Consider the following 13,807-nt stretch of genomic DNA (forward strand, 5'->3'; position numbering starts at 1 on the left):
ACTGTGCCTCCTTCATACAAAGTGGAATTGGTAGACTTCGATATGGATGTTCTAATGGAACAATGTCTGCACTGCTCCAACAGCATCTGTAGACAACTGTCACATTATAGACGTGTATATAACGCGAAGTTCCCTAGGATTTTGATCAAAATGGAAATGTGTCACTACGTAACATCACATCACGACCTCTTTATCAAAAGAAGTCTTTTGAGAAATGAGTACTCTTACTGTAAACTACGATAAGACAGTTTAACGAGGACATGCTAGAGTTGTCCAACAAAAATACATAACAGATTTGTACATCAGAAGACAAAGTCATTAGTCAGAAGTAAATTTTTAACAATTACCATGTTATAAAGTACAATGGTATGTGCTTTCGAGAAACTTTTAGGTCTCCTTGCCTAAAAAACATGGTACTAGAAGAATAGAAACTGCAATTTGTAGCGATGGAATTAATGGTGTATTTGAACATGTGGATGAGTGTCTAGATGTATTAAATGCAATCAAACAGCAGCTAAAATCCGTTACAAAGATCTGAATTGAGACACGTGCTGTTATCGGGATGAGGGAGTGTGGAGAGCAGTGAGGCCGGCTGGTAGGTGCACTGGGCGTCAATGTTACCACATTAGCATAACAACAATTTGGTAAAGTTTACTATCATGAATTCTTCTTTGTGGCCGCGTCCAGGTCAGAGGCAATGCAGAGCACGGGCTCATAAAGTGCTGACACTGCCTGAGCAATCTTCGGAGGATTTCGCCCCTGCAGTATCCATTCACGTAAAACACGGTGCGAGAGGATGGCAGGCCTAGCTGGGAGTTGGCACATCCCAAGCAGCAAGCACTGCTGCCCAAGACAGCGGCAGCGTGTTACCAGTGCACTCTCGTGCGGAGGGAAGTGCATGGGTAATCCATCAGCAGCTCTGCATAGTATGGAGATGGACAACAGCACAATGCTTCTAAAAGAAATCAGAGGATATGAATGATTGCTCACAGTTACTGGTCAGGGGCGGCGGTATTTAGCGCACCTCCCAAATACTGTGACATGTGGCTGACACCATCAGCATGCTGGAGGTAGAAGCCCCCAAGTCTTCTCACCCACGGATGTATCGTGGGCAGCTCACAGCACAGACGTACAGCACACCAGAAAGATAGCAGTCTCGAAGACAGAAGCCATCTTGGCGAAAGGTAATAGCACAGAATAGGTTCGTCCCCGTAGTTGGTACACTGCAAGGTAATTGATGGAAACCTTGGAAAAGTTTAAGAATTTGTTACTCCTCATCAGGGGCTATGTCGTTATGCCTGGCTAGTTATGGCCGAATGTCACCTACTTATCTGGGCTCATCAGCGAACTTCACCACCGGCCGTCAGAGGTTCAGTTTGTTGCGTTTCCTCCACATTAGCCACCTAGTAGGTCTTGTGAAACCTGTACTCCATTTCTTGTGAAACCAAGCTACGCTTTAAGAATAACGCTATGTTTTCTCCTCGCAGAGGCAATGTTGCTGAGTTTACTATTCAGTCGTCTCGCTAGTGTCCTCTCCCGGGTTTTCCTGTCCAACTATCTATGACGGCTTGCTGCCTGTTTGTCGTGCACACTGCGATGTGGGTTGTTGGCTTGGTCTGCGTTGCTTGGTGACGGCTGGAAAGGAATTTGAGAAAATTTTACATTTACCGAAAATACGATGAGATACCAAAAGTCGAGTGATACCTTCCAATATCTTGTCGGACCTCTTTTTGCGAGGTGTAATGCAGCAATTCGATATAATATTGACTCATGTTGTTAGAGGTCCCCTGCAGAAAAAATTCAGCCATGCTGTCTCTGTAGCCGTCCACAAATACGAAAATGTTGCCGGCAGGATTTTGCGCTCGATCTGACCTCTATTATATCCCATAAATGACCGATGGAATTGATGCCGGGCCATCTGGGTGGCCAATTATTCGATCGAATCTTCCACAAACTTCTTCAAACATATCGCTAACAACTGCAGCTCGGTGATATGGCGCATCCGTGTTTGGGAACATGAATTCCACGAATGACTGCATATGCTCTCCAAGTAGCCGAACATAACCAATCCCACCGGTTCAGCTGGATCAGAGTACCCCGTAAATTCCATGTAAACACAGCCCACAGAACTATGGAGCTCCCTTTAGTACCGTGGAAGTTATTCCCTGATAACTTAACAAATGTCCTACAATCTCGTCCCTTCTTCTTGTCAGTGTTTTCCATGAATTCCATTCCTCGTCGTTTTTGCGGCGAACATCCTCATTCCTTACTCTGTCAAACCAGAAAATTGTCAACACTTGTCTGTAGCGCCACATCTCAAACGCTTCGGTTCTCCTATTTTGGTATTTTCGCACAGTCCATGTTTCACTACCATACAATGCTGTGATCCAAACGTACGGTCTCAGAAATTTCTCCCACATAATAAGGCGTGTGTTTGATACCAGTAGACTTCGCTTGACCAGAAATGCCCTTTCTGCCAGTGCTAATATGCTTTTAATGTTCTTCTTACTTCGTCCGTCATTGGTTATTTTGCTACCCAAATAGCAGAATTCCTTAACGTTATCTCCTTAGTGATCACCAATCCTGATGTTAAATTTCTCGTTCCCATTTCTGCTATTTCTCATTACTTTCGTCTTTCTTCCATTTACTCTCAATCCATATTCTGTACTCATTAGACTGTTTATTCCAGAACGTATAGTTCTTCTTCACTTTTACAGAGAATATCAGTGTCATCAGCGAATTTTATCATTGATATCTTTCCGCCTTGAATTTAAATTCCTCTCTCGGACCTTTCTTTAATCTACATCATCACTTGTATAGATTGAACAGAAGGGGCGAAAGACTACATCCCTGCGTTACACCCGTTTTAATCCCAGCATCTTCTTGGTCTTTCACTCTTACCGTTCTCTCTTGCTTCTTGTATAGATTGTATACTACCCTTCCTTCCCTATAGCTTACCCTCATATTTCTCAGAATTTCGAACATCTTTCACGATTTGACTTTGTCGAAGGCTTTTTCCATGGCGAGAAATCCTATGAACGTGTCTTGAATTTTCTTCCAATATGAACTGCAACGTCAGAACTGACTCTCTGGTACCTTTACCTTTCTTAAAGCCAAACTGATCGTCATCTAACACAGACGCAGTTTTCTGTTCTATGCTTCTGTATGTTATTCTCGCCAGCAGCTTGAATTCAGGAGCTCTTAAGCCGATTGTGCGATAGTTCTCGCACTTACCTGCTCTTGCAATCTTTGTGAACTGTGTGGATGATGCTTCCAAAGCTCTTGTAAAATCTGAGTCTAATACTGAATCGCCAGCCTCTTCCCTATCGACTCCTAGTTCTTCTTCTATCGCGTCATTAGATAACTCTTCTACCTCATAGAGACCTTCGGTGTACTCTTTCTGCCTATCATCTCTCTCCTCTGGATTTAATGATAGAATTCCCTCCGTACTCTTAATGTTACCTCCCTTGCTATTAGTTTCACCGCAGGTTGTTTTGACTTTTCTATATGCTGAGTCAGTCCTTCAGACAATGATTTCTTTTTCGATTTCTTTGTGGTTTTCATGCAGTGATTTCGTTTTAGCTTCCCTGCAGTTCCTATTTACTTCATTCCTAAGCAACTCGGATTTTTGTATTCCTGAAGTTTCACAAAGATTCTTGTACTTTTATTCATCGATAAACTGCAGTATTAATTCTTTTACCCATGGTTTCTTCGCAACTACATTCTTTGTCCGAGTGTTTTTCTCTTCAACATTTGTGATTACTGTCTTTAGAGACGTCCATTCCTCTTCAACTGAACACGTTACTGAACTATGCCTTTTCGAGAAACAGTGCTCAGAAAATTTAGAAAATCGGCATTTGAAACTAACTGGCATACAGTTCTACTGCTGCCAACATACATTGCGCATAAGGACCACGAAGATAAGATACGAGAAATAGGAGATCAGACGATGGCATATATAGGGGCACTTTTCGCTCGCTCTCTTTCGGAGTGGAACAGGAAAGGAAATGATTAGTATGGTACAGAGTACCACCGCCACGCAGCGTACGGTGACTTGCAAAGTATTAATGTAGTTGTAGAAGTAGGTGTAGATGTAGATATCTGTTGGCTTGCAGAATTGCAAGTGTATCTCTTTCCTCCCTAGTACTTCCGTATCCAACTTCTTTGCTCACTAATTCTTTCTGACTAGTGTCGTACAGTATGCTTCAGCACCACTAAATTGTGATCTGAGTCTATATCTGGTCATGGGTATCCCTTTCAATCTAGTATATGATTTCGGAATCGCTGATTGATACCGATGTAATGTAAGTATAACCTTCCCGTATCTCCCAGCCTTTTCCAAGTATACCTCTGCTTCTTGTATTTCTTGAACAGGGTATTCACTGTTACTAGCTGAAATTTGTTGCGGAACTGAGTTAGTCTTTCTCCTCTCTCAATCCTAATACTGATCCCATACTGTCCCGAAACCCTTTCTTCTATTCCTTCCCCTATAACAGCATTCCAGTCACCCATGACTATTATATTTTTATCTCCATTAACGTACTGAATTACCCGTTCAGTATCCTCATACCAACTGAAATCGGGACTCATCTGACAAGGTCACGGTTTTCCAGTCGTCTACGGTCCAACCGACATGGTCACGAGCCAAGAAGAGACTCTGCAGACGATGACGTGCTGTTACCAAAGGCGCTAGTGTCGGTCGTCTGCTGCCATAGCCCATTAATGCCAAGTTCTGTACACTGTCCTAACGGAATCGTTTATCGTAAGTGCCACATTGATTTCTGTGGTTATTTCACACAGTTTCGCTTGTCTGTCAGCACTGTCATCTCTACACAAACGCCGATGCTCTCCGTCACTAAATGGAGGCCGTCGGACATTGCATTGTCCGTGGTGAGACATAATATCTGTTATGTGGTATTCTCAACACTCTCTTGACACTGTGGATCTTGGAATATTGATTTCCCTAACGATTTCCGAAATGGTATTCCCATTCGTCTAGCTCCAACTGTCATTCCGCGTGCAAAGTATGTAATTTCCTGTCGTGCGACCATAATAAAGTCGGAAAACTTTTGACATGAATCATATGAGTAGAAATGATAGTTCGACAATGCACTGCTCTTTCATTTCTTGTGTACCCGATAATAACGCTATCTGTGTATTTGCATATCGCTATCCCATAACTTGTGTGATCTCAGTGTACATTTATGCTGTATAAGTAGTAGCCTCTCCTTTGAAAAATTCGTCCGGAATTTCTCCTAATTTTCCTCTGAAACGCTCTCATGTCATGCATTTTGAGGAAATAACTGCACAGTGTACTATTTTCTATCACATAAACGTATGAGAAGCACTGTAACAAAGCTTTTTAGTCTTTTCTTAATTCCATATTCTCTGTATTGAGCCCTTATTCTCTAATACATGTGTACAATCTTATTTCACGTTACACTTTAATGTCACACTTTGATGATTGTTACAGCTCATGTTTGGCAAGGGAAGATACAAACGAGGCGATTGTTTGACCTTACTTTTCGTTTCATCATCTTGAACTTTTGTGTTTGAAACAAGTGTTTCGCCTACGGTTCCTCAAAACAAATCTTAGAAACAATGCTTTCGCAATAACATTATAACGACATGTAAAGTACTGATCGATAGATCCGGTTACTTTTCTTCTTTTACAGTTACTTACAGACTGACTACGTTTTGAAATGGCATGCCTCATCGTACGTTCTCTTTTTACAACTCACTTGCTCATGCTCTTCGCCACTTCGTATGTGTCGACTCTTAGGGATGCCGTGCGCTGTTTAGGTGGTTCTACTTTCAAAAGAATAGACGCTTGCGATGATGTAACGCTTATACCTGCCTACTTTGACTGAAAAAGTATCTCTCTGCATGTAACTGTATTTTATAGGAACAATGTTTTCGTTATTATCATTTCCTATAACATCGCAAATATAGTTGAATTCATCCCGATTTTCAGGCACAAACTCCGGAAAGACTTCAACATCTTCGGCTCGCTTATTAACTTTACGGGCATTTTTCCTTCTTCTTCACTTCCTCTACCTTTCCCCAGGAGAAAGTGGATCTTCTTCATGTAATGACGATTCTGCATCCGTCAGAAATAAATGTGTCTGCACTAGTGCATCATTCACAAATTCGCAACAGAAACCGTATAATCGTTAGTGTCGTTTACTCTCTATGTAGTATATACCCTAAAATATCGTTTACAATTCCACTCTGCATGACGCAAAAATCAGTGGCATATGTAAATCCCTACATATGTGGTGCAGACTCCACGTACTCAAAACTAAAAAAAATGTTCAAATGTGTGTGAAATCTTATGGGACTTAACTCGTAAGGTCATGAGTCCCTACGTTTACACACTACTTAACCTAAATTATCCTAAGGATAGACACACACACCCATGCGCGAGGGAGGACTCGAAACTCCGCCGGGATCAGCCGCACAGTCCATGACTGCAGCGCCTGACCGTTCGGCTAATCCCGCGCGGCCTCAAAACTAAAGTCATTATCACCCAGTGGCCTAGATACTGCGGCACCTAAATCATTATCACTCTTGTTGTTACACATAAACCCATTTGCTTCCGTACAGCACACACTCACTTCGTTCAGCTTTACAGATGCCCTAGAATTTACATTTTCACAAGTCGTAGAGGCTGATACTTTTACATACTGTACGTTTCTTCCACAAGGCACATTACATCGCAAGTAAACTTACAGCAAAATACACAACGTTTGAATCCAGGCACTTATTGGCATTTCCCTATCTCAAACGAGCAATTATCAACTTGGATTTCTTCCTTTTGTTTTACTTCTCGGCTGACTCCATCAGCGTCTTCCTCGCAGCAAGTGTCTCATATTTTGTCTTTGTTCTCCCTCTTTCTCTATCCTTCATTCTTCCGCTAATGCTGTGTCATGTGCATTCGCTGTTTGAACATATCCAAAGTGCTAGCGAGTTACTCTATTCTTCTCTCATGCAAACGAGCTACTGCAGATGTTAAAATTCTCAATAATTCCTCCAGTGTAGCTCTCTGTGGAAACACGAAGACTTTTTGACACGCTAACAGTTACACAAAACCCAACGAAAGGGAGCAACCCAAACCCTTGATGAACACACTCAGACACACTACTATCGTAATAACCGTATTAGACGATCTGTCAGTGTGGATTCTCGTGGAGGTCACTACTCCATTCTTAAATTCAGAGAGTTATGAGCCCTCCTCACAACAGAATACAGTAACACGTCCGATCACGGCACAGCGTGTTTTAGAAAATTCCTCCAATAAATGGAAAAACCTTCAACAAGTGTAACACACAGCTGGTGTATGGACACTCATAGCCTGATAAATGAAAAGAAATTCCACCTCACTAGTGATAAAATACAGTTACCTGGAAATTCTTCTCGCAATGACAGGTCAGCAAGTTCCTGTGGTTTAACAAACGACACTTCGAGAGTGGAATTAATGCACCTAAGATTGGACATGGTCATGAAGCACACTTAGCTGACAAAGTCATTGGATAGCGATATGCACAATACAGGTGGCGATAGTGCAGGGTCAAAAGGTATGAAAGGGCAGTACACCGGCGCAGCTATAATTTGTACTCAGGTTATTCATATGAAATTTTTTCCGACGTGATTATGGCCGCACGACGGGAATTAAGACACTTGGGACACGAAATGGTTGTTAGAGCTAAACTCATGAGACATTCCATTTCGGAAATCACTAAGGAATTCAGCATTTTGCAATCCACGGTGTCAAGACTGCGCTGAGAATACCACAAAACAGGCATTACATCTCATCACTAACAATGCAGTAGTCGACGGTCCTCACTCAACAACCGTAAGCAGCGGCGTTTGCGCAGAGTCGTCAGCGTTAAAAGACAAGCCACGCTGTGTAAAATAAACGCAGAAATCAATGTGGGACGTACGACGACCGTACCTGTTAACACGGCTCGGAGAAATTTGGCCTTATTGAACTATGACAGCAGACGAAATAAGCTAGGGCCCTTTTGAACAGCACGACTTCGCCTGCGGCGCCTGTCCTAACCTCGTGACCAAATGCGTAGGACCCTAGACGAGTGGAAAACTATGGTATTGTCAGATGAGTCCCTATTGCAGTTACTAACAGCTGATGGTAGGGTCAGACTGGGGCGCAGACCCCACGCAGCTATGGACCCAAATTGTCAACAAGGTACTGTCTAAGCAGGTATAGGCTCCACAATGTTGTGGGTTGTGTTTACATGGAACGGACTGGGTCTTCTGTTCCAGCTGAACCGATATTTGACTGCAAATGGCTATGTTCGACTATTTTGAGACCATTTGGAACCAGTCAACGATATCATGTTCCCAAAGGATCACGGAATTTTTATGGATGACAATGCTCCGAGTCACCGGGCCACAGTTCAAAATATGGTTCCAATGGCTCTGAACACTATGTGACTTAACCGTTAGGTCATCAGCCCCTAAAACTTAGAACTACTTAAACCTACCTAACCTAAGGACATCACACACATCCATTCCAGAGGCAGGATTCGAATCTGCGACCGTAGCGGTCGCGCGGTTCCAGACTGTAGCGCCTAGAACCGACGGGGCACAGTTGTTGACGATTAGTCTGAAGAACATTCTGGTCATTTCGATCGAATAGTTTGGCCTTTCAGATGGACGGACATAAATGTCATAGAACATTTACGAGATATAATCGAGAGGTCGGTTCGTGAGCAAAAACCTGCACCAGCAGCACTTTGGCAGTTATGCACAGCTATAGAGGCTGCATTACTCAATATTTCTGCAGCGGACTTCCATCAGCTTGTTGAGTCCATGCCACGTCGATTTGCTGCAGTATACTAGACAAAAGTAGGTCCGACACAATAAATGAGGTATTCCATGACTTTTGTCACCACAATATGTTTACTCACCACGATCCACTGCGGCGGTCTGGAGGTCCAGACGTCCTTCAGACGTGGTTCTGCTATGGCAGCATAAACCAACGTGTATATTTCTGGCGCCAGTTTGTATGGGTCTCATTGAGGCCCTACTGTTTTCAGTATGATGGATTCAAATGGCTCCGAGCACTATGGGACTTAACTTCTGAGGTCATCAGTCCCCTAAACTTAGAACTAATTAAACCTAACTAACCTAAGGACATCACACACATCCATGCCCGAGGAAGGATTCCAAACTGCGACCGAGGCAGCAGCGTGGTTCCAGAATTAAGCGCCTAGAACCGCTCGTCCACAGCGGCCGGCTCGGTATGATGGAGCAAGGAGTGCGGTGGTGCATGCAGGTCGGCGCACTGGACGCTGGTTATACAACGTCAGCCGAAAATATTTATTACTTGACAGTTTACAATCGTGTATTATAATTTGTGGCGGCACCCGGGACAGCGGCAGTGCAGCGCACGGCTTCGGAACGTATTGACCCTACATCAATCTTCGGAAGACATAGCCGTGGTACCGTCAGTTCACGTAAATACGGTGTCAGGCAGGTGGCAGGCCTCGCCGACAGCTGGCGTAGCGCGTAAATCAAGTGTTGCTTCCGAGGACATCAACAACATATTACTGGTGAACTCTCGAGGACATCAAAAGGGTGTTGTCCGGTAATCTTTCAGTACATATGCACCGTGTAGAGATGGACAACAGCGTGATCCTTCCACCAAGGAAGGCTGGGGATGTCAACCACTGCATATTGGCACTAGTCGGGAGCAGCAGCACGTAGCCCAAAACCCAGATTCTGTGACAAGTGGACAGGACACCAATCAGAATTAGTTGATCTCAGCAAGCCAGAGGTAGATGTCTCCAAGTCTTCTCATCACTGCTTGTGTGGTTGGCAGCTCACAGTGGCCAAGTACAGGAGGCCACACAGGCAGTAGTATTAAAGGCAGAAATGATCGTGGCAAACTTCAGATTGCACGCAACAGATTTAGCCTTGTACCTGGTGTATTGCAACGTAATTCATTGGATGGCTCGGATGCCTGAGTCGTTATTACTGCTGATCTGGGGCAATGAAACTATTCTTGGTCAGCGTTGACTGAATGTGACCTCCATTTTCCAGACATACTAGCGATCTGCACCACGCCTCTGTTTCAAAGGAATGGCTTTCAAGGCTTAATCGTGTTTTCTTTCTGCTATATTTGCAGGTTGATAGGTTTTACTGCAAAATCATGCAAAACTTCTTCTTATCTCTCTCTCTCTCTCTCTCTCTCTCTCTCTCTCTCTCTCTCTCTGTCTCTCTCTTCTGAAATAAAATTTTCCGTATTCCATGATGGACTGTTGGCATTAACTGCATCAGTCTCTCTTTTTATGTCATCCCACGACTCGTTTGGAGAATTTACACTCTCATCATGAGGTGTAATGTTGACGCTGTTAGATTTTTGTTGCTTGGATGCCACCAGAAGTTTGTCGTGGTTTCATTTTGTTCAAAAACGTACAACAGGCACGTTTCAGCGTAATATGGTACTAAGATTACAAATTTTAAATGGTGTTACAGTTACTTACAATCTGTTTCATTGCACGGAACCCTGTGGTTCATGAAAAATATGCATTTTTCACTTTCATTCATTATTTGCTCCAATTGTCGACAATAAATACAGATAATAACTATGAAACTGTTTCATTTTCTAAAACGACCTGTTAAAAGTATTACTCTTGCAAATACACGATATTAAAGACAAAAAAATGAAAAAAATATAAAACTTGCAGGCTTAGTGTCAACATAATCTAATTCTTACTCTTTTTGTACAGTGCTTTGGAAATTATCTTCTATTAATGTGTCTCAGTATGTAGAAAGTGGGAAGAGTTAGAGTGCATCATCTAGGACATCTGCGAAAGTATTAAAGACGCTGACTGCCATTGTCTCAGCTATTTCACTTAGTGTGTTCTGTCCGTATTTTCTATTGTGAATGAAAATTTCCAGTTCTTCATAAAGAATGAGTTTGTGTCCTTGTTTATTTTGTGAAGTATTACTAGACTGCGCTTTATGTAATTAAATGAATGTACAACGTCGTGAATGTGTGTAACTATGGAAGATTGGTTGTGTGTGTCGTAATAATGACGCTGTGTTACATTTTTGTTGCTTGGATGCAGCATGGTCAAGTAATTCGCGTAAATAACGTGCCGCTGATTTGCGTACGTGGTGATGGCGTCCGATGGCGAGAGAGAGAGAGAGAGAGAGAGAGAGAGAGAGAGAGAGAGAGAGGTTTCATAGGATTCACATCTGGCGAGTTTGGTAGCCGAGAAAACAAAGTGAGTTCACTATAATGCTGCTCAAGTCACTGTAGCACGATTCTTGCTTTGAGAGACGGAGAATTATACCGCTGAAAGATGACATCGCCGTCGGGGAAGACATCAAGCATGAGAGAATGCAGGTGCTTCACAGCTATGAGCGTGTCTTCGATTACTACCACAGGTCCTATGAAGCGCAGGAGAATGTCTCCCTTAGCACAATACTGCGCCCACCAGTCTGTGTCCGTGGTACACTGGACGTTTCGACTCGCATTCACCTCGATGACTGCGTTTGTGGAGACGACCACCAGACTACTCTACCAAAAATATGATCCACCCGAAGAGACGACACGTTTCCATTTATCGACGGTCAAATCCAGATGCTTCAGCGACCACTGCAATCGTAATTGAGAATGTCGTTGGGTCAACATATGAACACGTATAGGTGTTCTGCTGCAGAGCTCCATGTTCAACAGTGTACGATGAACGGTGCGCTTCGAAACACTTGGGCGTGTACCAAGATTGTGCTCTTTCGGTAGTGATTCCACAGATCACAATCTACCCTGCTTTCCAAAGCATACTAGTCTCCGAACCCGATTTTCTGTGAATCGTCGTGCATGTTCCACAATTTAGCTTGTACTGGTAATTTAACAGTCCTTCTGCCTCCTTCCGTAGATGCTTGTGATAGTAGCACGTGAACATTCGTCCAACTTTGCGGTTTTGGAGATACACGATCTTCATAATGATGATCTGCCCTTTGTCAATGACGCTTATTTTAATCGCCGGCCGGAGTGGCCGTGCGGTTCTAGGCGCTACAGTATGGAACAGCGACCGCTACGGTCGCAGGTTCGAATCCTGCCTCGGGCATGGGTGTGTGTGATGTCCTTCGGTTGGTTAGGTTTAATTATTTCTAAGTTTTAGGTGACTGATGACCTCAGAAGTTAAGTCGCATAGTGCTCAGAGCCATTATTTTAATCGATTTTCCCATTTGCAGCCCCTAACGTGGCGTGATTAATCCGCCGTGTGTCTCAGCACCGCTTACATACTTTGGTCGTAATGTTTTGGCTCATCACTGTATGGTCCAAAACTTAAGTTAGTAAAGAACGATTTGTGAGACAAGGCACTAATCATAACACCGTTGTAAGCTTCGGTTTGTTTATGTTATTGTTTTGTGTTCAGTGAGACAAATTAATATCGTATATACACGACGAACTGCAGGGTTCTGTGCATTTGAAGCGATTCTAAGTATCTGTATCACCGTTGGGAATTTATAATTCTGTGCCATGTTATGCTACCAAGTGACTGATATACGTTTTTGTAGCAATATGAAACCACAGCAAACAGCTGGCTGGATCCAGTTAGGAAAAATGTAACATAATATCATTGTTCCAACTGAAGATGTGAGTGTAAACTCTCGAAACGCGTCCTGGGATGAAATAAAAAGTGTGTCTGATATAAGTAATTGTTTCATTTGAACTTCTGTGAATCAAACTACGCTGTAAGAATAACGTTATGTTTTCTCCTCGCTGAAATCGTACTGCTGAGTTTATGATTCAGTTCTCTCACCTGTGTGAGACGAGGGAGTATCTTTCGGGTTTTGCTCTGCTATTCACAGTGCAGCTCTCTCCTTGTTGGTTGTTCTGATTGCGATATAGGGCTTTGGTGTGACTGTCGTTACCTGATGATAGCTGGAGAAGACGTTGAGAAAGATTTACGTTGGCCCACAATACACTTCTACTGTGTACAGTGCTCCACTATATCGGTGCCAATGACTTATATGTTGTGAAAACTATCAGATAGCATCCTCCAATTGAACCGTGTCTCAAGGATACAACTGAAGTCCCAAAATCCCATGTAATCCCATCAATATTATGTTGTAGAGGAAGAGTTCACTGATTCATTCAGTCATGGTCTGTGGCAGAGACCATTGCCATGGGGTATTTTCAGGTGTCTGGAAGAATTAATTTATACGCTCAAGGAGAAGAGTAGCTCCTACTAACTTGTGTGTAATCATTTTCGCTTTCCATGAATACTGAAGAGATTATCTTCAGGATGAAAGTAGGTCAAAGTCATACGAACTCTTCTTCGCGTGCTATAAATCTCTTTCAAGTTCAGCAATACATGCAGGCTCATCACTCTACGAAATATCATGAAATGTGACATTTGCTATTTACTTACTGTTATTCTGTGCAGGAGAAAATGACCCAAAGTGTAAAATTGGTAGCCGGCCGTGTTGGCCGAGCGGTTCTAGGCCCTACAGTCTGGAACCGCGCGACCGCTACGGTCGCAGGTTCGAATCCTGCGTCGGGCATGGATATGTGTGATGTCCTGAGGTTAGTTGGGTTTAAGTAGTTCCAAGTTGTAGGGGACTGATGACCTCAGAGGTTAAGTCCCATAGTGCTCAGAGCCATTTTTTTGTAAAATTGGTAATCAGTGGGAAGCAACGTACTCATTTCAAGCAAACAACTTAGCAAAAACGATGACGTCTTCCTTTGGGTACGATTGCTCCTGACAGCAGTGTCAAAGCAAATAAAAGACGAATAAACTGTTAGTGGTATGAAATTAGTTACATG

The sequence above is a fragment of the Schistocerca americana genome, chromosome 4 (genome assembly GCF_021461395.2).
Source record: "Schistocerca americana isolate TAMUIC-IGC-003095 chromosome 4, iqSchAmer2.1, whole genome shotgun sequence".
NCBI lineage: Eukaryota > Metazoa > Arthropoda > Insecta > Orthoptera > Acrididae > Schistocerca > Schistocerca americana.